Raw genomic sequence first — 26,978 nt, forward strand, 5'->3', positions numbered from 1 at the left:
GCATAATTTCCTGTGGGTGTGGTGGTCATTTCGCCCGCTCCTGTGTCTAGGCACAGGGGCAGCGTACCGCACACGCTCAAGTAATGTTCTCTTGTTGTTCTTTACTTAGTTTATTTTTATTTTTAATATAAGACATTTTTTTATTCAATGAAGGTAAAACTTATCGTTTCACATGCTTATTCAAATAATGTGTAGTTTTTAATAATAATATATTGACAAGTCATTTTTAAATTATTTTAAAAATTCTTTTTTACTCTAATATTAAATAACTCTTAAGAATAAGACAAGGAACAATCACACAAAATTTACAACTTCTTAGCTCAGCATTATTGTCACAACAAGATGACCCTGGCTAATGCTACAGCGGACATCATCAAACAGGGTAATGCTACAGCGGACATCCTGACTACCACTGCAGCTGACACTCAGTCTTCACACATATGGATGTATTATCCCCCCCCCCCCCCCTTGATCTCTATCCCAATGTTTTTAGACTCTTCTTTCAGCGATAATAAATTCTGGTTATCAAAAAAAAATCTTAGCTCAGCATTATTGTCACAACAAGATGACCCTATTAAGAAATTATAAATATGGTCGTTATAAAAATATTACATACATTAAATAATTGAGTACATTTGGCAATTGAATATTCCATTCTTTATAGATTTTTTTTGTTGTTTTATGAGAATTCTTTATAGCCTTTTGTCATGAATAAGTGAACAGGATGGATTGATTGTTACAACTAACAATTCAGCTCGTCTATGGCACAGCTGCCCGTTGTGGCCTGTACGGTGCAGACTGTGCTGTGTGCGCAATGATCACCTTACCCCAACTTAGGCAAGGCATTTGGACAAAGGTAAGGCAGTCTTTGCACACGCAACTCAGTCTGCGCCGCTCTGGCCACTACGAGCAGCGCACCGTAGAGCATCTAGATCCTTGCACTAAACTACTAAATTATTACAAGACCCTCGTGTAGTTGGAGTGTAAGCAACCAAACTCTTCCAAACTCCCACGCATGACTTCTACATGACATGATACTTATGTAAGGAAGGGTACTGCCGTAAATACAACACAAAACATGGGCATATTTTGTGACAAACTTGACCAATCACGACAGTTCTAAACTTGTTTGAGATCGACCAACCCACATGTCCCCTCGCGATCTCATGGAACTCAGATCCTATTAGCCCAACTCTTAAACACCTCGCAGTCCACCATTGCCTCCTTAGGCCGGTTCAGTGGACACGCGTCAGGTTCTCTTGGTTCTAATGGATTAGTTCTGGCACCAAAAAATTTAAAAAAATAAAGTCGAAAGCTGGACATGGGAATATAGGATAATATAAAATAGGAGTAGCAGTACTAGTGCCTTGCCTATGGCCACCTCGAGAACTCCACTATAGGAATCATCCGTCGATCTATGCCTTCAAGGCTATGGCGGAAGAACAATCGCGTGAGGGTTTATACAGAGTTTTGCTTGAAAGGTTTCGGGATTTGAAGGTGAGTCACACCAATCTCAACGACCAGTTTCAAGTGTTATTGCAGGAGACTAGGGAAGAACAGGGGAGAAGGAAGAGAGGGGAAAGGTCTTCATCATCATCTTCATCGGATTCCACCGGATGGAGTCGTTTTTTGCCAAGTTCTTTCTTGTCGAGGACTCCTTACAGGAACGTGTTGGAATCCATGGGACATGCTGTTTATGTCTGCAGGATTGCTACTGGGGAGATCATTTACTGGTGAATATCATATCTCTTCTAATCTATTCTCTTAGCTTTCCCTTTTTCATTTTGTCACAATATAATATTTGCAATTGATACATCACTTTTCGTGCAGCCAATCCCCGAAGGACACCTGGCTTACCTTGCGCCACAAGCAAACCCACTCCAAAACGCGGCCTAAAAGAACCATGCCAGAAGCAGTTATGCCAGCTAGGACGGGCCTATCCCAGCGGTTACGTGACTTCAAACTAAGGATATACCATTAACCTTATCTCATGTGCCACGTATGACAAGATCCCAAGATTCGCGGAAAGGAAAAAGGACCCTCATGGTAGCTCCCTAATCGAACTCGCAAGAGAGGAGTCGTCACCAAAAAGGAAAGGGGTGAACCCCAAGTTTGTATAAATAAGAGCTCTATGCTCTCCTGTAAATTCATTCTCAATTAAGTAATAAAGAGATCAATTTATCTTCGCAAGATCATCTTCATTTTTCCCGATTCTGCTAGGCCAAACCTAGCCTATGAGTTGTACTGGGAGTGGATTCCCTTCCGGGGAAGATTCCTGGTGTAACATTTTGGCGCCGTCTGTGGGAAGTGAGGAAACAAGACCTGCGAAGACCCCATCATGATCAACACCAGAAATCAGTCCAAAACCACTAGAACCACAGCGGCTACAGCCGCGGTTGCCGCCGTTCCTAACATTCCTCCCGCCTCCAATCCTGGCGTCATTCAGGAAGGAAGCCAGGTCCAGCCCAGCGGTTCCCGACAGGTGGTAGACGATTCCATCTGGGAGGGTGACGAGTCACAACAGGAGGAATCTCATCCGAGGTCTCCCAGGGATTCATCGTGCTACGTGACGGTGGAACAGTTTGACGCGCTGCAGACTCACTGGCAAGACAAGATGGAAGAGATGATGGAGATGCAGCATAACCTCTTGTAGGGGATCCAAGTACCCCCACCTCCACCGCGAGAGAGGGAAAGAACACCTTCCCCAGAGCATAGCGAGAACCACAGTAACACAAATAATGACCGGCGAAAGGATAAAAAAGTTTAGGTGAACGCCAAGAATCAAGGCTCCCTAATGACTAAAGTTGAGCAGGTACTGAATGATAAGGTCTTGGAGCTCCAGGATCAGATCCAAGAGGTCATACGAGGAAAGAATCATGCCCCAAGTCTCGACTTCCACTTCACTACAGACTTGGCATTCACGGATGAAATTCGGTTGGAGACCCTGCCAAAGGGATTCAAGATGCCTACCATAGAGCAGTACACGGGCACCATGGATCCCGAGGACCACTTGGAAACCTTCAAATCCCTAATGTTCTTTCAGGCGCCTCGGACGCCATTATGTGCAAGGCCTTCCCCTCCACTCTGAAAGGAGCGGCCAGACAATGGTTCTCACGCCTCCCGCCACGCTCCCTCTCCAGCTTCGTGGCTTTGGGGTGGGCCTTCCTAGCCCACTTTGTAAGTAGCCGGGTCCATAAGAAAACTGCTGTGAATCTCTTGGCCATAAAGCAGCATCCGAACGAGTCCATCTGAAGTTTCCTCACTAGATTCAATAAGGAAGCCTTGGAAGTACGGAACCTGGATCAGACGGTGAAATTTCAGGCGTTGAGCAGTGGCATTCGAGATGTGGAGCTGAAGAAATCTTTAATCATGGATGAGCCAGAAGACATGTATGAGCTTTTCTCACGGTGCGAAAAGTATATCAATCTAGCCAAAGTCTTGGCCGCCGAGCAGGAAAAGGAAGGCAAATCTGAGAAGAAAGTCCCAGAGAAGAAGGATGCACAGGCTGGGGAAACCGGCGCTAAGCGGGTTAGGGATGAGAAAGATGGAAGAAAGAAAAGAGAAGATAAGAAGGCATGGGTACCCAGGAACGAGGAACCTGCTTACACAACTCTTACCCACAACCGAGCATACATCCTGAACGAGATAAAGGACCAGGTGACTCTGCGCTGGCCAGCAAAAATAGTAAAACCTACGCATGAATGCAACAAGAAAAAGTACTGCCGCTTCCACCAGGACCATGGCCATGACACCGAGGACTGCAGATAGCTGAAAGACGAGATCGAAGCACTCATCCAAAGGCGTCGACTAGGCCGATTTGTCAAGAAGGAAGAGGGTGAAAGAAGACAGGACTATCGTACCCGAGAACCTAAGCCGAGACCCCGATCACCTGCTCGGTCGAATAGGGAAAATCCCACGCATGGGAAGCAGCACGCTGAGAATGCCCCTTTGCGAGAAATAGCCACAATCTATGGAGGTCCAGGCCTAGGGGGAGAAACCTCCAATTCTCGAGAGCACCATGCTTGGAGCATCTTCCAGACTGAGATACCCGATAAAAGGAGGAGGACTAACCAAAAAATCACTTTCTCGGATGAAGATCTATCAGACATCCAATCTCCCTATGATGACCCTCTGGTCATCAAGATGGTCATCGCCAACTGCACGGTAGGAAGAATTCTCGTGGACAACGGGAGCTCGGTGGACATCCTGTATTATGACGCATTTGAAAAACTGCTCCTAAAGCCCGAGATGTTGAAAAGGGTAGAGTCCCCCCTGTACAGATTCAATGGGGCCTCGATACAAGTGGAGGGTTCAATTGAGTTGCTGGTGACTGTGGGTACAGAGCCCAAACTCGCTACGGTGAAGATGAATTTCTTGGTAGTAAAAGTAAACTCCACACACAACGGAATACTGGGGCAACCCGGGCTCAATGCTCTACAGGCTGTAGTTTCCACCCCACACCTGATGATGAAGTTTCCAATTGATCAGGGGATAGGGGAGTACCGAGGGAGCCCGATCATCGCCCGAAGATGCTATGAAGGATACTTGAGAACTAAGGGAAAGGAGCCACAGATGCTCATGATCAACCTGGATGATAACCGAGTTACCACCAAGCAAGAACGGACAGAACCCGTGGAGGACCTAGTCCCGGTAGAGATTATCGAAGGAGACGCCAAACGAACCGTGCAGATTGGGGTAGGCTTAAAGGGCAGCCAAAAGCAGGCCCTCATCAACTTCTTGAGGGCCAATGCGGACGTATTTACGTGGTCAACAACCGACATGTTGGGGGTGGATCGAGAGTCAGCCGAGCATAGGCTCAGCGTATATCCAACTGCAAAGCCCGTATTCCAGAAGAAGAGGACTTTCGCACCAGAAAGGCAAGGAAAAGTGGTTGAGCAGGTAACCAAACTATTGGAGGCAGGTTTTATAGATGAGGTTGTTTATCCAGAATGGCTTTCTAATGTTGTAATGGTGCCCAAGCCTTAATAGCAAGTGGCGGATGTGTATTGATTTTACTGATTTGAATAAAGCGTGCCCTAAAGACTACTATCCCTTGCCTCGCATTGATTTGTTAATAGATGCAACTGCTGGACATGAAATGTTGAGTTTCATGGACGGCTACTCAAGATATAATTAGATCAGAATGTATGAACCTGACATCCTGAAAATGTCTTTCATTGCGGGGAGGGATACATAGTGTTATACGCGCATGCCATATAGGTTGAAGAATGCTGGGGCGACGTACCAACGGCTGGTGAACAATATCTTCAAAAATCAAATAGGGCGCAATATGGAGGTGTACGTAGATGACATGCTAGTGAAGAGCTTAAAGGCAGAGCACCACATTGTTGACCTTGATGAAACATTCCAAGTCCTGAGAAAGAGCAAGATGAAATTGAACCCGGCCAGTGCGCTTTCGGTTTCACCTCGGGTAAGTTCCTCGGTTTTATGTGTCCAAAAGGGGAATAGAAGCTAACCCCGCAAAGATTAAGGCCATATTAGAGATGCGTCCGCCAGGCAGAGTTAAGGAGTTACAGGAGCTGACGGGAAGAGTGGCAGCACTAGGAAGGTTCATTTCAACCTCAGGGGACCGCTGCCTACCATTCTTCAAGGCTTTAAAAAATCGAGCACGAGAAAGAGAAACAAAAGGGGCCAAGCTCACCTTTGAGTGGACGGAAGAGTGTCAGATAGCGTTCACAGAATTAAAGAAGTATTTGACCCATCCACCCCTCTTGACCAAACCAAAACTAGGAGACACCTTGCAGCTTTATTTGGCCATCACCGCAGTAGCGGTAAGTGAAGTTTTGGTTCGGGGAGAGGGACAGGCACAGAAACCCATTTATTACGTCAGCAAGGTGCTCCTTGACGCAGAAACAAGGTACAGCAATGCGGAGAAGTATGCATACGCATTGATCACAATAGCTCGGAAGCTAAGGCCTTACTTTCAAGCCTACACTATAGAAGTGATCACAAATTAACCTCTAAAGAAGATACTGGCCAAACACGACCATTCGGGTAGGCTAGTAGCATGGTCAGTGGAGCTGGGAGAATTCGACGTCCAGTACAAGCCCCGCACGACCATCAAGGCCCAAGCCTTAGTAGATTTTGTTACTGAGTGCACCCTACCCGAGGAAGGAATGTGCCCAGATGCTAAAATCGGAGCCAACGGAGACCTGGACCCTGTTCGTGGATGGTTCATCCAGTATAAACGGGTGTGGCGCTGGCCTCATGCTGACAAGTCCATGAGGATTCTTAGTACAGTACGCCCTGAGACTTGAGTTTCAGACTACAAAAAATGGAGCAGAGTATGAAGCACTAATTGTCGGTCTGAAAAGCCTTGCTGTACACAGTGACTCCAAGCTGGTGGTCAATCAAGTCAAGGGGGAGTATGAAGCAAAGGAACCGCGCATGGCACAATACCTCAGCAAAGGGCGTGCTCTGATGGCTAAATTCACCCACTTCCAAATATTGCAGGTGCCCCGGGAACAGAATGCCTCGGCAGATGCCCTTTCCAAACTGGCCACCTCGGATTTCAAAGACCTCGGTAGGACAGTATATGTGGATGTGGTCAGTAGGCCGAGCATAAAAGAAGCCAAGGATATATTACCTATTGACTTGGAGCCTTGCTGGATGGATCCTTTGATACCCTACCTCTAAAGGGGGTCATTACCGGCAGACAAGGAAGAAGCAAGGAAAGTAAGAATGAGAGCCGCGTGGTATACAATGATAGAAGGAATACTCTATAAGAAGGCCTATGCCATGCCATACTTGAAATGCCTTCGGCCATCTGAAGCGGATTATGTCCTCCGGAAGATACATATGGGCATTTGCGGACAGCACTTGGGGGGCATAGCACTCGCCCATAAAGTCATTAGACTAGGATATTTCTGGCCATACCTGCGCAAGGAGGCGATGAGTTTTGTCCACAAATGCTACAAATGCCAGACATTTGCCCCAATCCCGCGACAATCAGCCACAGAGCTAACATCAATTTCAAGCCCCTTACCTTTCGTGCAATGGAGCATGGGCATCTTGGGACCCTTCCCCAAGGCTTCAGGAGGAAGGCAGTTCATAGTTGTGGCCGTGGATTACTTCACCAAGTGGGTGGAAGCAGAAGCCTTGACAGTAATTTTAGCAGCCAAAGTATGGAAGTTCTTTCTCCACTCGGTCATCTACAGATATGGAATTCCAAGAACTCTCATCACTGACAATGGAAAGCAATTTGAGCAAAAGTACAAGGAGTTCAGCTACCAGTATGAGATCCAATTGAGGAAGACCTCGGTGGCTCACCCACAATCGAACGGCCTGGCAGAAGCCATGAACAAGATCCTGTTAGATGGAATCAAAAAGAAATTAGAGATGGCCAAGGGATTATGGGTGGAGGAGCTACCCAGCATTTTATGGGCATACAAAACAACCACGAGGCTGGAAACTGGGGAAACGCCATTCATGTTGGCATATGGAACAGAAGCAGTAATCCCCGTGGAAATAGGGGAGACATCAATAAGGGTACAGTTCTACAATCCTAGGCTTAATGATGAAGAGCTACGAGCAAACTTGGATTTACTGGAGGAAGTCTGAGAAACAGCTCAGGTCCGAAATGCGGCTCACTAGCAATGAGCAGCATGCCATTACAATTTAAAGCTCAAACTCAAAAAGTTTCTCTAAGGGGATTTGGTCCTACGCAAAGTAGAAGCCTCCGATCCGAGATCAATGGGTAAGCTAGTGCCAAACTGGGAAAGACCGTACAGAATCTCCAAATAGGTGATGCCGGGAGCTTACCATTTGGAGACTTTGGAGGGGGCACCCATACCACGATCTTGGAATGCAGAGAATTTACAAAAATTTTATCAGTGAGGTCAGTTTCCATTTTGTTTGAAATTAAAAAATGAGAACTCTCTTCAAGACTCAAGAGGCAAACACAAATAAGAATGTTAGTGCTTATCCAGTTATTCATGGCAGAGATTTGTTCTTACAATAAAATTTTGTTTTGATCATTCAAATAAATTCATATGTTGCATCTATGTTGCTTCTAATTATGTGCCAACAAGTTTCATGGTCATCCAACCATAATGGTGAGTCGCACCATAGGGGTGCTTCCCCAATAAGATTCATGGTCATCCGACCATAATGGTGAGTTGCACCATAGGGGCGCTTCCCCAATAAGATTCATGGTCACCCAACCATAATGGTGAGTTGCACCATAGGGGCACCTCCCCAATAAGATTCATGGTCTTCCGACCATAATGGTGAGTTACATCATAGGGGCGCTTCCCCAATAAGATTCATCGTTACCCAACCATAATGGTGAGTTGCACCATAGGGGCGCTTCCCCAATAAGATTCATGGTCACCCAACCATAATGGTGAGTTGCACCATAGGGGCGCTTCCCCAATAAGATTCATGGTCACCTGACCATAACGGTGAGTTGCACCATAGGGGCGCTTCCCCAATAAGATTCATGGTCATCCAACCATAATGGTGAGTTTCACCATAGGGGTGCTTCCCCAATAAGATTCATGGCCTTCCGACCATAATGGTGAGTTGTACCATAGGGGCACTTCCCCAATAAGATTCATGGTCATCCGACTATAATGGTGAGTTGCACCATAGGGGGGCTTCCCTAATAAGATTCATGGTCATCCGACCATAATGGTGAGTTGCACTATAGGGGCGCTTCCCCAATAAGATTCATGGTCTTTCGACCATAATGGTGAGTTGCACCATAGGAGTGCTTCCCCAATGAGATTAGGGTCATCCGACCATGATGCACCGCACAGTCTATCCCTCACAAAGAACAATAATCCGTGCATGAATAGGGGTCATGCGACCTACCACAGTAGGAGTACGGTATTCTCATAGATATCAAGAGAAACAAAACACAGAATATGAAGCATAGCAGAAAGAATACGGAAAGAAGCCATGTGAAAACAATAGAGTTCTTTATTCTTTATTGACATTTCAAAATGCTAGTACAAGTACATGAGATGAGATTGCTACAGATACACATACAAGGGTATTACAGACATAAGGGTCTAGTCGAGCTCGGTTTGAGATGAATTCCCTCTGCCAAAAGGAGAAAATGAGGCAAACTAGCTGTGAGCCTAAACCACAAGCCCGATGTGCCTTGCCTTGATCCTCCTGAGTAGAGCGCAGAAGAATACATGAACCAAGGGATGAAAGACTTGGAATAGGCGTAGCCATAACAAGAACATCGGATAGCGAATGATCAACCCCGGCATTCATGATACAATACGACCTGGTCCAAAATGACCCCTAGAAGTCAAGAGGGAGCCACTTTGCCAAATGGGAATCACCCTTGAAGGGCATATAAGCTCCTCCAAAGCCCAAAATAGCCCTTGTAGCTGAGTAGCTACGTCCCCAGGAGGCAAGGAGCTTGAAGAGCATGAGCATGTCATCGGGATAGGTCCTCCAGTGCTCTGTGTATATCGAGTCACCACACCTTGAATCCTGAGGAGATTAGGGTCGGTAGGAAATAGCCCCCTCAAGACTCTCAATTTCTCTGCAGTAACGTTCCCACTCTAGGCATCGGGGAGGGCACACTACGCAGAGAGACGGCCTAGAAGCCAGAAAACCCAAAAGACACTGCGTGTCGATTCAGGATTAAAGCTGTGAGGGCCAATGTCGATTGAAGATTGAAGCTGAAAATAATATCTCTAGGAAGATGAACCTCCAAAAACATGCAGCCTTGTATTCATAAAGACAACGGCATCCAAAACGCTAGAGAAGATTGAGAGCTTCAACAGAACCACAGATGGAAGACAAACATGAAGGGTTCATGGCTCCACAGGAAATAAAAGGAACAAGAGGAAGAAGCACTATTTAAAGAACTAGGCAACGGTTCAACCTGGAAGAAGAATACCAAAAGATAACCACCCAAATTAAAGAGAAGTAACTTCCAGGGCCACATAATCAAGCCTTATTGGGCCCGTACCTTCTGAAAAGAGGGAAAGGGTACAACTGCAGAGGCAGCAATTTGGCTTCAACTTAAGTTCCATTAAAGGCGTGATAAACAAGGCACCAGTCAAGGCATGGGTAATAAATGTTTTTCGTGGGAACTCGTAAGAAATCTTCTGAAAAAAGATCTTCGTCATAAAAACCGTGACGTCAGCGGGAAATATCCAACAACCACACAGGTGAGGAAGGTATTTGGCAAAAATAGAAGAGCCAAAGAACACGGAATGCCAGTAAACCACTAAATAAGATTGTGATTTTATACATAAAGGCAGTTACTGCCACCCGAGATACGGTGCAAACGATTACAGGTATTTAAGCTCGGGACGCAAGGGGATAGGGGGCAAAGGTGCTGGAACATTCCGAGGAGGAGGAAAGAATGGTATCGAAAGAGAGGAAGGCTCTAGTACCACCTCCCATACAGGAATTCTGGGATTAAAACCCAACTTAATCCTCTCCCACTTGAAATGGGGGGCAACCTCCCTTATCTTGTCATATAAACGTTGAACCCCCTCTAGGGCTTTATCCTTACTGAAGCGTTGGTAGGCCACTGATTTTACAACATGTTCTATGGTAAGATTGGCAGTAACATATTGTTCAACCCACAGATAATCCACCACATTATCGACAATATCCCGAGCAAACTCCACCCTTGCCCGCAGATCCTCTTCCCAATGCTCCAGAGACTTGTAGTAATCTAACTCGCTCTCCAGACGAGCGTGGCACTTCCTCAGCACGGCATTTGCTTTGGCAAATGCCTCTATCTGAGCCTATAATTCCTTCTCCCACTGCACGGTACCATTTGGCACGTTACCGTGCCTCAAAAAGTTATCCTAAGAAAAAGAGAAAGGTTATGCTCGGGTGGAGGTAAAATTAAAGAAATCAATATGACAGCTCGAAACATAAGGAGAGTATGATCATTCATCATTAAAAGCCCCGACAGGCAGAAGTACAGATCCAAAAAAAAAAAAGAGCAAACAATAAGAGGAGAGGCTAAACTATGGGGGCAGCTTGAATATCTTGAACTTCATGCGCAGCTGCACCCTCGGTGGACAAAACTGGGGGGTTCTCCTCTCCAGATGTGGCACCTTGTGACGCCATGGCTTGCTCTATATTCGGGGTACCCCCCGGCCTGCTCTGGGGCCGAAGCACTAGTTCCAGTTGCGCCAGCCAACGAAGTCAACCCACCAACTTTAGTACTAGCCACAGAAGGAATCATGGAAGCAGGGTGCGGTAGGGGGATGTCCAATTGACCCGCCAAGGACGAGGGGATGTAAGCACCAGACTTCAGCTGGGCAAGCATGGACTCCACCTCGGGTATGCCCCCAAAGTCAAAATCTAGTTGCCTCTCCTGTAACTGACGCCAGATGGAGTACGTTGTCTTCAGATATGCCTTCAGGGCCATTTTCATATGCCTTCTGGTATTAGCCTCTGACTTGACATACTCTTCCACAGCCTGAGCACGCAAGTCCTCAAGTTGGAACTTCAGAGCGACAACCTCATTTTTCAGATCCTCGACCAATTTTTCTTTCTTGGCCAACTTTCCCTTTACCTTCTCATGGGAGGTTGAGACAGATTTAACTTGCTTCTCCGACGTCGCAAGCTTCGCCTCCGCTTCAACACACGGCTCCTCCGCGGCCTTCTTCCCCGCCTTCAAATTCTTCACCTCGGTATCCAGGATATGAATTTGATCCTTGCTATCACGGCATATTTTCTTCAACTCCTGGATCTCCTTCTCCAAGTCCGTGTACATGGAAGCGATTCTCCTCTTGCACTCCACCAGCCTGGAGACAAAACCCAAAGCCTGGAACAGGGCAAAGGTTACCAATTATGGATGGGCAATCAAGCGGTAAGGAAGGAGAGAAATGTCACCTCATAAGCCTGAGCAAGGGTGGACCTCTCCAGCGTGTCATCAGCCATCTCGGAGAGTCAATCCTTGTCGGCTAGAGGAATACAATTCACAACTAAATTCTCGACAGTAGCGACATCGCCGATTACCTTCTAGTCGGTACCGATCAACCACTTAGGGATAAATAGGTCAAGGTTGACCTTTTGTTTCCCCTTACTCCCCGTGGTCACATCCAAGGGCAGGGGATTACTGAGGACTGCAAGGGACCCCTCCTCCTATGCGCACGAACTAGACAAGAGCTTCCCTTTCCCTTATCCGAGGAATACTCCATGATTTTTACGCTCTGAGAAGGCAAGGGGGAGGTTTGGTGAGCCCCCTCTTGGAAGGGTCCTTGTCGTGATCAGTTAAGGCTGCCTTCCTTTTCTTACTCTTCTCGGGAGAGGGAAGGATATTATCCATAGCCACCTGAAGATTCTCGCTCTCCATAAACGCAGTCAGGGAATCCAGAGGAAACTCCATAGTAACCAGAACAAAAAGGCGAAAAGAGTTAGTGTCATTTGAAGAGTTATAAGGAGAGGAAAAAGATGAATCCCCAAGATGCTCACCCCTATCCAATTCGTTCATATCCAGGGCATCGATGGCATCCACTATAACACGCCTCCTGTCAGCCATGATCTTCTCCAGAGTGGATTGATCTTCAGGGTCAAGAGGAGGGATTTTGTTTTGAGCAGTGGTATCAGGGTAACCCCATACAGTGGGAAACCGAGGCCCTTCACATGCAACCCAGAAATACCTCTGCTTCCAACCATGAATGGCTGACGGGAGAGGACCCACAATGGGAACATCGCATTGACGAAGGTAATACCATCCCAGATGGCCGCTATTTTGGTTTAAGATGAAACACCTAATGAATAGGGCAGGGGAGGGGCGCCTTCCCAACCGAAAACATATGATCACAAAGGCTCCCACACATCTCCAATAATTGGGAACTAGTTGACTGGGGGCAACCCGATAGTGCCTGAGGACAAAAGAAATGAAGGTGGGAAGAGGGTAGCGAAGCCCCGCCTTGAAGGCGTCTAGAATGAGGCCCACCTCATTGGATTGTGGTTAGTTCAGCCTCTCCTCGGGGGAAGGGACCCTGAGATCAACAGACTCCGGTATGCCATACACGTTTCGGATCTCCCATAGATTGTATTCTGTGAGGATGGACGGGATCTCATCCACCCCTTTCCCAATGGTGGGATCCTGGTGAGGTTGGCGAACCTGATATCCCCTTCCAACCACTGGCTTTTAGGAACCACGGTCAGAACTACTAGCAGATGCACTAGAAGAACTTCGGGGAATTAGTATTGGGATCCTAGAGGCTACGACGTCCATGGCAGATGATCGAAGCTGGGCCCCCCGGTGCCCTTCTGGGGCCTCTCCATGAAACAACCTCTCTCCCTCATCTAACAGGGATTCTACTTCCTTATTAGATCCTGAGATTGAATCCTTCCTAGACTTCTCCATTCCCCAAAATGAACAGAAAAGCAAAGAGAGTAAAAAGAAAGGAAATAGAGAAACTTACTTGAAGCAAGGAAGATTACAGTCGAAGGAGAAGACATGGAGCAAAATTACTAAAGAAGCTTGGAAGTTACTTTCTAGCAGGGGAACTGGGAAGCGATGAAGAAGGGAAGACCAGGGAAGTTATAACACTTTATACTCATCATAACAATGGAGTAAGATCTCCAGATCTAACCGTCCATCCTACTTGAACGGCCCAGATATCAAAGGGAAGAAGAAGAAAAGGCGCCGAAATAGAAGACAGAGAGAAAGAAAACCACCTTTACAAAGAAGCACCGGGAAAGCAAGGGGGTTTAAATTCGAAACATTATGACATCCCATCAAGTTTCTCTCAAAAGGCGTGAAAATTGGGAGATATTTCGCTCCCATGTGTGAGCGCTGGCGAATGGTGGCGTGGTCATAAAAGACCTACGGAGGGTAACATTGTCCTACAAAAAGCTATGACATTGCAGTACAGAAAGAGTTGATCCATCCATTACTGGTACCGTCCACACATAACCCGAGCAGCATACAAACCAATAAGAGATACCGAGGGCATATACTCCCTCTACCTTACCTCAGGTAAAGGGAGTAGGGGGCAAATGATACATCACTTTTCATGCAGCCAACCCCCGAAGGACACCTGGCCTACCTTGGGCCATAGGTAAACCCACTTCAAAACGCAGCCTAAAAGAACCACGCCAGAAGCAATTATGCCAGCTAGGACGGGCCTATCCCGGCGGTTACGTGACTTCAAACTAAGGATATACCATTAACCTTATCTCATGTGCCATGTATAACAAGATCCCAAGATTCGCAAAAAGGAAAAAGGATCCCCATGGTAGCTCCCAAATTGAACCCGCAAGAGAGGAGTCGTCACCAAAAAGGAAAGGGGTGAACCCCAAGTTTGTATAAATAAGAGCTCTATGCTCTCCTGTAAATTCATTCTCAATTAAGTAATAAAGAGATCGAGTTATCTTCGCAAGATCATCTTCATTTTTCCCAATTCTGCTAGTCCAAACCTAGCCTGTGAGTTGTACTGGGAGTGGATTCCCTTCCAGGGAAGATTCCTGGTGTAACAGCAATCAATCTACTAGAGAATCATATAGCTAAATCATATGCTAATGTGAGATAAGTTGTATCTCTGTAATGTCCGTTGGTTGCCACTAAATTACTAATAGAGTTCTAAACCATTCAATTGCTAAGGCTACACATCTCATATGATAGTATCATTCTCATTAAAGTAAAATTGGGCCTTCCAAGGTGGGTTGGCTTAGTATCTGGATAGCTTGTATTCCATAACTGTATATGCATGTTAACGACAATTGCATCACTGAATCAAGATATAAAAGCTCCATCATTTCATTTTATTCCTCTGTTAAAACAAACACCAAAGAAACACGAACAGAACCCAAAAAGAGAGCAAGATGACACAGAGATTTAATGTGGTTCACGCACCAATACAATGTGCTAAGTCCAGGGACGAAGCTGAATATGTTTCACTATAAAATTGAAGAAAGTTACAATGGAGATCTTTCAAGAACGTCCAAAACGGCGCTGCTTCTCTCTTCTCAAGACCCAAACACGAAAATGCCAAAATTGACTTCAATATAAATACTCATCCATCGGATTGGGTCGAACTGTACCGCGGGCCTAACCCCTCCGCTACCATCACAGATCTCAGAAAAAAATCACATTCAGGTCGACACCAAAATATGTCAGAGTGGTTCAATCTTCGAAACGGGTACATGAATTCGAGACACACATAACAAGCTCCTTTTCCTGTATTATAAATTTCTTAAATTGAAATAGTCACACTTGGGATGCTTGGGAGGTAGAAGAATATGGTGACACTGAATGGTTCAGGCAGCTAATGGAATGGGTATTTCTGTCTAATTTCATAGTTATCATCACTGTGTTCTGTGGAAAATATGTTTGCCAAATAAATGCTGACATCCACTTTGGGTTTCCATTAGTGAAGCTTACCATTTAATGGCTAATTCATAATACTTCTTCGTTTTTATTTGATTTCATATGTTAGCTTAAAACAATGTGCATGAACCTTGCTTACTGATAAATTTGGGATTTCATTGTAACGATTAAGAATGGAAAGGAAGGTTGACACTAGTGATGCATGCATGGAATAGTGGTATGAGACTATGAGAGCTTATAACATCACCTTTTTTTATTTATTAAAATATCTACTTGTAACTGAGCTGAATCTGCCCAATCCATCTTGCCTACTAAAATAATTTTCATGGAGGATAGTGGTAGCTGCTCTATGGTAAGTGGTCCCAGCATTTTTTAACCCGAAAGGCATCACTCTGTAACAAAAGGTGCCCCATGGAGTAATAAAGAGGTCTTGTGCTTATCTTCTGGGGCCAGTTTTATCTGGTTATATCCAGAAAATCCATCCATGAATGACAACAAGGCATGCCTGGCTGTGTTACCCATTAATACGTCAATATGAGGTAGAGGGAAATCATCTTTCAGGCTTGCTTTATTTAACTCCCTAATCCACACATACACTGACCCGTCCGTCCTTCTTTGGCACTGCCACTATATTTGCCAGCCATTCAGGGTAATTTGATACCTCCAAGAACCCTGCTTCTAATTGTTTGACAATTTCTTCTTTTACTTTAAGGGTCCATTCTGGTCTCATACGCCGTAATTTTTGTTTGACTGGTTTAATGCTTGGGTAGAGGGATGTGATGTTGTACAATGTCAGTATCAATACCGAGCATGTCATCATAAGTCTAGGAAAATATCTCATTAAATTCCCTCAGGAGTTCAACCATTTGAGTTTCTTCCTCTTTAGTGAGGGTAACTCCAATCTTGATCTCCCGAGGTTCTTGTTATGACCCTAAATTGATCAGCCTAAAATCCTCACGGATGGGTTGGGCTGTCTTTTCTTTTAAGCCTTTCATTGATTGGAGGAAATTGGGTAAAGGATCTTCACCACATTCATCATCAGAAGACGAAGGAAAGGAAGGGGAAGAGACAATATACTTAGAATCACTCATTTTATTGATATCAGAAGAAACATTTTGAGATACATCAGCAGAAATTAGATTTTGATCCCCTAAGGACGTATAGGAATTGGATCCAGACATGGTTATTTCTTTAAAGACAATTTTAGACTAGGAAATACAAATTCGTCGAGTCTCGACTAATTCGGCGTTCCCCGACAGTAGGATCAATCAGAAGGTATGGAGTGGATGCACTGTCATCATTAGCTCCCTCGATCACCATAACGTTTGTCATGAAAAGATCACCAAGGTCGAGATATTCATCTGTTGTCTCTTCTTTCTGTCCGAGTTTCCTCACTATTGGTCCTTCTAGTTCTGTTAAGTCGACATCACAGTCAAAAAAAATCTTGAAGCCTGGTAGTCTTTTGCCTGTCATTCTGTCGACCCATGGCTCTGAGAACCCACAAAAGGGAAAGTCCTGCCCTTCCTTGATAAAATATCCTTTCAATGTTTTAAGTAAGGTGCCATTGTATTGACTTCCATGCTGGGTCGCTCGCTAAATCTCTGACTCTTTGGCTCAACAAACCAAACTTGCTTTTCCTTATCAGTTTGACTTTTTGGTTGATATCCCAATCCGAATCATTGACTATTGTTGACCAGCTTTGGGAAAGTCAGATCGCCTTATTGCCACTTTCCTAGACCCATTCCTGGAAAATATCCCATTTGCCAAAGCATGTTGCTCACTGATGGATTGGTTATGTTGAAATCAGCCAATATGTATCTTTCTTTATGTGAGCTGGGTCCGATCACTGCATTTATATCAATCAACTCGAATCCACTCAGATGGACATCTGGAATCGTGTTCCTGTTGCTACTCACTCCTTCTTCAATAGAGGCTAAAGTGTACATGATTTTAGGATCGACGAATATTGTCACAACTGTCCCTTTGAACAAGGACTTTACTTTCTGATGTAAGGACGAAGCAATTGCCCTTGCTTTGTGTAGCCAAGGACAACCTAGAATCATGTTGAAAGAAGCTGGGACGACAATGATCTAAAAATCTATTTCAAAGTTTGCCAGTCCAACTGTTATTATTGTTGTGAAAATTCCCAGGACATTTCTCCTTATGTTGTCATAAGCTCGGACTCCTTGATTTGAAGGTTTCAACATATTTTCTTCGAACCCCATATGTTTAAAGGCCCTCAGAGGAAAGACATTCAACGCAGAACCATTATCGATCAGGACCTGGGGTATACGGCATCCATGACAATCAATGGTGATGTGTAATGATCTGGCATGCTCTGATTCTTCGAGAGGTAAATCGACGTCTGCAAATGTCAACGAATTGACGACATGATTTCCCCCACTACTTCAACCAGGTGAACCGGATCAGTCTGAATCGGAACTTGTATACTGGCTAATGCTTTCAAAATTGTTTCTTGATGAGGAGGTGATGCCATTAAAAGATCCCAAATGGATATATTTGCTTATGTTTTTTGTAACTGTCTCAATACAAGGTTCTCAAGTCCTGGACGATGACTGCCTTGTGCTTGTTGTTCAGTGCTACTTGCCATGAGTGTTGCTGGTTTGAAAGGTCTTCCACTTCGAGTTTCAGCCACTGTTCTGTTGGGTATGTAGATCTCCACCTCATTGTCTTCTTCATTCTATATTGCTTTAATCTCTTTCTTTGGAATGCAGACCTCAAAGTTCATGGTTTGTTCTTTCTCAACCGGTTTCCTCTCGCTTGGGTATGTGAACAACAAAATCATATAATTCGGCTATTTCATCCACCTCATCTATCAATTCTCCTCCAAAGGTGCCAATCATCCCTATCTGATTCCTCTCTTGGTGTTCCTCAACTTCAATAAGCAGACGAATTCTCTCACTTTTGATAGAAACATTGTAAGGGTTTTCCCATAAAATCCTCGAGATTTGCTCTCTGCAGACTCCATTGGCTTCACAAAGATAGTTCATCAAATAATTCCATTTGTCCTTTTCAATTCTTATGTTGATCGGATTGGCCCGATCGTATAACGTACTGAAGTGGTTGTAGGATTAAGCGCTTGCCAATCCCCTAAAAGATGTCTTGTGAGAGAAGGTGCAACTTTAATTCCTTATTGCACACCAGCCAGCGCGCATCGCTCCCTCGCCCGAGTCGGGATCTGGGTAGGGCATTTTGGGTCACTCCCAACAATCCCCCCTCCCAAATGTACGCCCAATAACAGAGCACCCATGGCACTAATGCATGTCCAATAACAGAGTACCCATGGCACCGAGGAGACTCGAACTCGCGACCACCTGCTCTGATACAAATTGTAGGATTAAGCGCTTGCCAATCCCCCAAAAGACGCCTTGTGAGGGAAGGTGCAACTTTAATTTCTTATTGCACACCAGTCAGCGCGCATCGCTCCCTCGCCCGAGCCGGGATCTGGGTAGGGCGTTTTGGATCACTCCCAACAGTGGTAAGTACATCGAGGAGATATATACAATCAAGTTATCATTGACATTTTTGTTGATCCCAAGCTCTGTCTATTGTCACCAGATATTGTTGTATTACTAACAATGCACCATTCTCAATATTACAAAGGGAGAAGAGCCATATATATAGGCATTACAAACCAACTATGGTTACAGATGTAAACCATGGTAAAGGTAAACGACAAACAAGTAAAGTAAACAAACCCTAGTTACTTTATGAAAAGTAAACAAACTGTAGTTACAACCACAAACTCTAGTTACTTTATGAGCCAACTGCAGTAACTTGCTGACTTTCAATCTGTCTCGGGCCCACTGTCACTTGAGTAAGGAATAAACATATCAAGAGCATGATCGACTTCAAATTCCACGTGTTCACGCATTAGGCAGTGGATGACAGGGTGTTGAAGTTGATTGTTGACTGCCCATGCAGTATTGGTGGTCTGGAGAAGATAGGCAGGTAGAGAATCCGGATCGACATTATTGTGGGCGCACATGGTTTTCATAAAAGTAAACCACTTCTCCTTAGTGGTTTCTGAGTCATCACGGTGGATGAAGAGATCCTCTTGGCTGGTATTATGGAGAAAGAAGATGGGATCATAGGCCACAAGATGATGTTCGAGGACAGGTGGAGTGACAAGATCATGATGGATAAAGTCAAGTGGATGGTGGAAGACATATGTGACGAAGGGATGATCGTCATCAGGAAGATTTCCAAGCATGTCAATCCATTGAGCAACCGGGGCAAAGAGTCAGAGAAAACAGGCCAGGCATTGGGGACGTTGGAGGCGGAAGTAATAAGTTCCGGTAGGATTACTATAGACACGGGAAACAGAGTGGAGGTAATGGATAAGGGTGTGACGATTGAAGTTAAGAGCAATCCAATGGACAGCAAGAAGGTGCCAAAAAAACACAACACAGTCTTTATCAAATAAAGCTGGGTTTATGGTAAAAGACCATTGGTCTCGGCTTTGAAAGTGAAGGAGGAATTTAACTGCTTTTGATTCTGGGAGTGCAAAATCTGGACCTAGTTGGTCATGGTATAGACATGCTATCAATTCTATTACTATGACGCTGAAGGCTATAACGTATTTCCCACATAAGTAGATTAGAAGGCACAGGGCTTCGTCAGATAAATTATAGAGGTTTTTCATTTCGAAAACCTTAAGGAATGGACAATCCCAATGGATCGGTAGTCCTTTGAGGTCAAAATCTCTCTGATTGACTACAGTAATTTTGTTAAAAGCCTTCAAGCATCTTCACTTCTTCCTTGCAAGGTTTGGTGTACAATGTTTTCCTGAATGGGTAGAGGTAAACTACTGAATTGTACTTTCAAATCTTCTTATTCCCTTTCAGCTTCGAAGGTCACTGTATCTTCCTGAAGTGATAAAGTCTGTATCAAAGAGGTGGGATCGAATCCAACAAAGTCCTCTTGCATCGATAAGATCTTGAATAGCATTCTGTAGACTATGACAGTTATCAGTTGCATGACCCTTCTGATTATGATATAAGCAATATAATTTTGGGTCAAACCAGATTGGCAGTGTTTCTGGAAGAGGCCTTGGTTCTTGCTAAGCGAGCAATCCCGCTTTCAATAATTGCTTAAAGACGGCAATCATAGGCATTCCCAAATCAGTGAACTGTCTTTGAGGATATTGATTTCTAGGAGCGGATTCAAATCTCTACACATATGGAGCGCTCGAGGTAGATGCAATAGACATTGCCGGGGAAGTATCTTTGATAAAACTAGCTCCATAGTTCTTTTGTTGAAGTGGCCTTTTGCTACTACTGGCTTCAGATGAGAATCGACTCCCTCCTTTAGGTAATTCTTCCCTAAAGATAGCATCTTCCACTTGTTAGGCTGTTGCAATAAGAAAGTCGAAGGTCTACCTTGCCCAAATAGAATCTCCTTATAAGGATTTTTGAGTCCTCTCATGACCATGCCGACTTGTTCTCTCTGGCTTGGCTGATCCCACATTTGCCCTACCTTCTCCCAGAATCTTCTCAAATATAAAGTGAAGCACTCATCGAGTAATTGTTTTATTGTCTCCAATTGTCTTCGGATCATCTCAATTTCAGTATTGTAGGAGTATTGTTGTAGGAAAGCCTTCATGATATCAGTCCAAGAACGGGTCAGAATTGGGTTAAGAGACATCAGCCAACGGTGTGCAGCTCTTGTCAAAGTGAATTGGAACGCTTGTCCAAGCATTTCATCAGTGAACTTCTTGGTCTTAAGTTGCCCTATAAAAAACCGAAGATGCTTTTTTGGATCACCGGTATCGTCAAATTTCTCCAGTTTCCATTTAAAATTTTCAGGGAGGCTAGCATTTGGAAAGAAACTAAGCCCTTCTATATCCAGTATTTGGTCCTCAACCCCTCTGATATTCCTAAAAAGATGTTCTAAATGACCCACTTGATCTTTCAACTCTGAGTCTTCAACATTTCCTGCCATCCTTACTACCAAGGTCTTATCAATGACTATATCGTCTTCATCGAAAATAGTTGGAATTACAACCCTTGGGATTGGAGGCACATTTCTTTATCGTTGTGCAGCCTTTGGGTGATTTAGTGATTTACCCATATATGTGTTTGGGCCAAAATGGTAAGGGTGGTGAGCATTTCTTTGATCTTAGAAACTCGATCCTCTAGGAGTGGTGACGGTGGCAGAGGCACAAAATTATAAATCATTTCTGTTGCAAGCTTTGAGGACTGGAGCAATGCTTATGATCCTCCTCAGGGGACAAACTAAATCGGATCTCAACACCTAATGGGATGACATAAAATGAAGGGATAAGGACATTTGGAAGGACAAGAAATTCAATACACAGAGTCTTAAGGTAGGTTCTTGTGACTTAGACAATTACTTTAGATAAAGATAAATACTTTACATGACCTGATAAATGGTGAGCACAAAAACCTAAGCGATAAAACCCTTATGTGACACAAACTAAAGACACACCAAGAAAAATTAGCTCAACTAGGAATAACTCCAACTTTATCATGATTTGGAGTATGATAAAAGTTGAAAAGATTCCTAATTGATAACTTCAAATAGGGTGGTCTAAATTAGAAGATCTTTACAATTGGTATTATGCGAACCTAGTGCTTCAGAGACTTATATAATGGAGACGACCAGGGTCTACCCCTAGCATCAAAATACAAACATGCGATCCTCTTTTGGTCGAAGATATGTATACCACTTTTGATTGACTACGTAGGCATTGCCCCATCATAGCCATCTCATGATGGTTATGTCGGCATCACCGTACCTCGTCAACCATATGGTAGAAAACATATTGACCAACAGGAAATACAATATTCGCACTCCTATGAAAGGAATGGAACCTTGAAGTTCCATTAGTACCTGAAGAACCATGATAGGGTAATATTAGTTGTTTGTAAGAGTTCCAATTTGAACCTCAAACAATTGTTACAATTAGCTGTGTCGTTCCTAGGTTTCCAAACTCATGATGTATGCTCGAAGTATGCAAGGCTAAAAATGGGTCCCCTTGACAAGGATTACTGGTGTACCCGTCACAGTTGTGTCAGTGAGTACTATGGTATTTTCTCTTTATATATCACTTTAAGGAACAACTTGATCAAATCAATTGAAATGTCTACCATAATGTCTCTAGAGACACACCTAAATGTATGGCCCAAAGATCATTAGGTAGCTCTTCAACCAATTGGATAAGTTGAAAACTAAAGTAGGTACGGTGTCAAGGTTTGTGATGCCACTAGGGGCGGCCCAAATCTACATAAGGGACCCTAACAGTGACACTATGGGGGTATACATGCAGTGTACGTGTGTGAAATAAGTGTATGCCATATGAAAGATAAATTAACATAGTAAAGTCATAATAGAGAATTGTTTTGCAACATAAAAGGGTCTAATCGGGAATCTGACAATCCTCAGTGAAGTCGCCACTGTAGAGACAATGCATTGTCCCTCAAGTCCTTGGATGGATGGACTGGGACTGTACTACATGATCATACACAGTATAGAAGGGGTTTCCTATGAGATGGGCCACTTTGGTGCCACAGGAAGGCCCATCAAGCCAAATGTAAAGAAGTCGCCACATAAGTTAGAGGGCCTAGGGCCCAAAGAATGTCTCTCTTCTTTTAAAAGAGAGAAAACTATTGACTTTAGAATGGATAAAGCACTTAGTCATTCCTAGAACTCTGGGTGGGTGTCAAATAACAAGTTGGGAAGGTATTAGGCACCCAACCTGCCCGACTAAAAGGCCGGTCTCCCTGTTGTTGCTAGCCCTAAAACAATTCTCTAAAATGCGCTAAATATATTCTATGGTATGTGTTGTCCTAGGCCAAATTGTTATGTTCTTCTATCTTATCATTTGAAGGTAATAAAATAATGATAATGGCAAATCATAAGCAAGGTTATATAAAAAACGACTAAAGAGATGATACATCAGAAATGCAACTTATAATTATAAAAGACATGAATTATAAAATAAAAGCTATTATGGCATGGGATAGTTGATTTAATTAAAGGTCCATTTAACCACCTCTGAATGGCTAATCGAAAGGCATTAGGTGCTCGAGATTATACACTCACTTCCCAATATGATCCTATATACTAGACCATCGCTCATTATCGCTCATGGCCTTAATTTGGAAGGCTATAACTCCCCACACTGGTGCTTTGACTTATTAAGATTGAATAGGTCGAATGAACCTAAAAAGGAGACTCAAAGTGAAAACAGAATACAAAGAAATTAAAAAAAGAGAAACCCAACTTGTATTGATAAATTGGGAATGACGGCCCTAGGGGAGTCCTAATATTGGACTTGTTAAACCTGCCCCAGACTGATTGGAACTTTGCTTGAAGGATATGAGCCTGAGACCAACCACCCAAGCACACTGTGGTGTGTCACCCCTATGGTTGAATTCAGTGGAGAACCTCCAAGGATGTCATCCATCATATGTCACGCCCCCATCCCGATGAAGATATTTTACATTAAATAGGTGGTGACTGGGACAACACGTGTCATCCCAATACTTACCAAGATCACAGATACAGTGTCCCGAGTCACAGTCCACCCTGTCATCAATCATGATAACAGCAAGGAACGTACCCAAATGGAATAAATCGTTCCAATTACAGAGTTAGCGGAAGTAAAATTCAATTAAAGCATGTGAAATTATAAGGCATCGGTTCTCTACTGATAATACATAGTACAATTTCCATAAATGTAACCATTCATTCTCTCCTGATAATTAAACATAAAATTTATACATGATTGTGGATGAATACAAAAATTAAATAATAAATTACGCCACTAGGGCACCATTCCTGGGTGTACATCTACATCCAAGTCATAGCCACCGACTCCACTTGATTCGCATCAAACGGTGCTCGTCAAGAGGTTACCTGCATATCAACTAAAAAGGGTTTGCGCAATGGGGTTAGCTACACTAGTTAGTGAGGGAACAAAGGGAAATGCACATACATACACAAACAATTTCAAGCAGAATGATGTATGCTAATGTTAGATTCATTTTCCACCTAACACAAATTCTATGAGTCAAGTGTATGCTACTGTGATAACTCGGGAGACACTGAAGGTCACTTAACTTATTGCCCCAGTGAAACCTCAATTATCACACGGGAGTCTACGCTGGTAGAAACCATCCGGTCACCCAGTGGCAGACCCCGATAGCCATCACTACCCCTGACCTGGCCTCTCCCACCTCCACAGGCAACAGGTGCTCAGACTATCCAACACATAAACCCCTGTTGGCAAGGGTCGTAGCATAAGGGAGCAAGCATCTTAGCCACAGATAAACTTCATGCAAGTCCTATCGTCCCGAGAGGTATTCTGGGTGCATCAACGGTCCATTCCATCTAGTACCCGGGTACTAGCATGGCACGGCACATACAGATCAAGATGGCATATAACAGTTTTCATAATTAAATAAATTGGGGTTCCGATACCGGCACACCCGGCACTGTCTCCCGATACAATGGTGAGAATAATATCACATTCATAATAGTTCACATTTGAGATAAATAATGCAATGCGCACAATGCTTATATTTATATAATAGCATGATTGTGGTTACTTAATATGTATATTCAAGCCCAACAAAGTCACCCAAAACCCAGCATCCGCTCTATCCCTGAGACATGCCTAAGAGGGAACTAACCCACGGGCGGAGGCAATAAAGCAAGTCTGCTCCTTCCTCCGTTCAGGTCAAATCATTGGGATTACACTGGGCGGACTAACAAACGGTACCACGATTGGTAGGTCTGATCGTGCGTCCGTCGGAAATCTTTTCTGAGATTTCAAAGGGCTTCTCCTCCAGCTTGAAGCTTGGAGTACACCCAGCACCCAGGGTTATGGAGAGGGTGCCTTAGGTCTCCCTAGGGTCACTAGAGCCTAGACTTACCCCATGGATCCAAGATCACACAAGGGTTTGGTCTCAAAGATAAGGTTTCATGTCTTAGAACCAAAGGTTCAGCTACAATGACTGCAATGCAGCACATATAGGTCTTCAACAAGGTTTGGTCTTTGCCATTTGAGCTCCATTAAGGACCGAGCTCCACCTTGAGTCCCAAATGGAACCCTAGGTTAACTCAAGCTCAAGGAATCTATCAAAAACAAAATGGAAAGAGAAGTGCCAAGGGTTTAGGTCATACCTTGGTGAGAGGAGCTCCAATTCCAGCCCTAGCCAGCCTTGAAGATCCACCGCCTTTTCCTTCATCCCTTCCTTTCCATCTCTTCTTCTTCTTCTCTTCTTCCATCCTTGTTTAGACAGCAAGAGGAGGACATGTGGGGCAGCAAGCCATCTTAGCATGGCTTCCACCTTCTTCCCTTCCCCTCTCATTCCTCTCTTACTTCCACTTCTTCTTCTTCCTTCCTCCTTCTCCACCTTTCCTTGTCTCTTCTCCTCCACGATTTGCTTGGGAGGGGGAGAGATAAGGGAATAAGAGTTTAGGTTTGTCTTTTAAGGGTCAAAAGGGCCTTAGGTCTTGTTTGTTTAGGTACCCCCAAACACTAGTTAGTCCCTTAGGTCTAAATGGGTTTTAGTTTGGGCCTTAGGTCATGTTTGGTCCATGTCATAAACCATTAAGTCCATTTAATTAATTAGGTCATGTTTGGGTTCACTCTAAGTCCCAAAACCTATTTGTCTACTAAGGCTCATTTGGTTTAAGTTAGGGTATAAAACCCATTATTTATTTTTAAGTTAAGTCTTGTGAGCCCACTTTCATGGCCCAAATAATAAATTAATGGTAAGGGTGGGGGTCCATAGGGTCTAAGGGTCTAATTCAGGTGTCCGAGACACGGGGATGTGGGTCCCACAGAAAAATAAATCAAAAAGGCAAGTAACAGTATGGGCGGATCCTCGAGCGGAATCAGTTCAAGTGAGTCCATTCGTGACTCCGTTGCTGCTGTCAGGACCCAAGCTTCGAGAAAAGTTGCGGGGCTTTGACCCATACTCTCAAGACTTTAAGGGGGTACTTATAATAAAATATTAGGTTCAATGTCATAAATGTTGACCATAGCCACCATGGCACTACCCTTTGGTAAAGTCTAATTTGCCCCAGGGTATCCGGGTATATTTCGAGTGCAGGTGTAACATCATACCTGTGAGGAGATGGGCTGCAGACCCATGCAGCTGCTCAGCCCACAGCCTGATGTACAGCTCCAATTCCAGGTAATCTCTCTCTTTAACAAGTACATGGGGGCCATGCCCATTTAGATGTTCATTTTTGCCTTGGAAATGGTATTGGTGAGGTGCCCAAGTGGAAGCCTCAACCCTTGTGCACAGCCACAACAAATACAGCAGCAATCCAATCTCTGGGCGATGCATTAGGCGAGTGACCCAAACGCCCAGTGAAACGTCCGGAGTGACTGAAACTAATATTCTAGATTCCAAACTAATGGGAACAATGCATATTTCTTGTGAACGCCCCCTAGAAGTAGATGAGAATTTTAGAAACCATTACCCATCTCTAGAACCAAGTGGGTCCCACCTATACAGCTGAAATGGGTCCGATGCAGTTAAAAATGCATTTTTAAAGAGGGGGCAGCATGACCAAATAGGCCTTAAGGCCATGAGGACTATAAATAGGAGGGCCCAGCCTCTTATTTCCTCCCTACTGTTCCTACAGTAAAGAGAATGAAAGAAAGAGAGGGAGAAGG

At 44.2% G+C, this 26,978-nt stretch overlaps 1 long non-coding RNA gene across 1 annotated transcript; it reads left to right on the forward strand.

Moving 5' to 3' along the window:
* The first annotated feature begins 1,443 nt into the window (after positions 1-1,443).
* LOC122659905 lies at positions 1,444-26,978 on the forward strand. The gene is made up of 3 exons (XR_006332576.1): positions 1,444-1,698; positions 12,864-12,874; positions 26,967-26,978. It is a non-coding gene; the product is annotated as an uncharacterized LOC122659905 (long non-coding RNA).

The sequence above is a fragment of the Telopea speciosissima genome, chromosome 4 (genome assembly GCF_018873765.1).
Source record: "Telopea speciosissima isolate NSW1024214 ecotype Mountain lineage chromosome 4, Tspe_v1, whole genome shotgun sequence".
NCBI classification, from domain to species: Eukaryota; Viridiplantae; Streptophyta; class Magnoliopsida; order Proteales; family Proteaceae; genus Telopea; species Telopea speciosissima.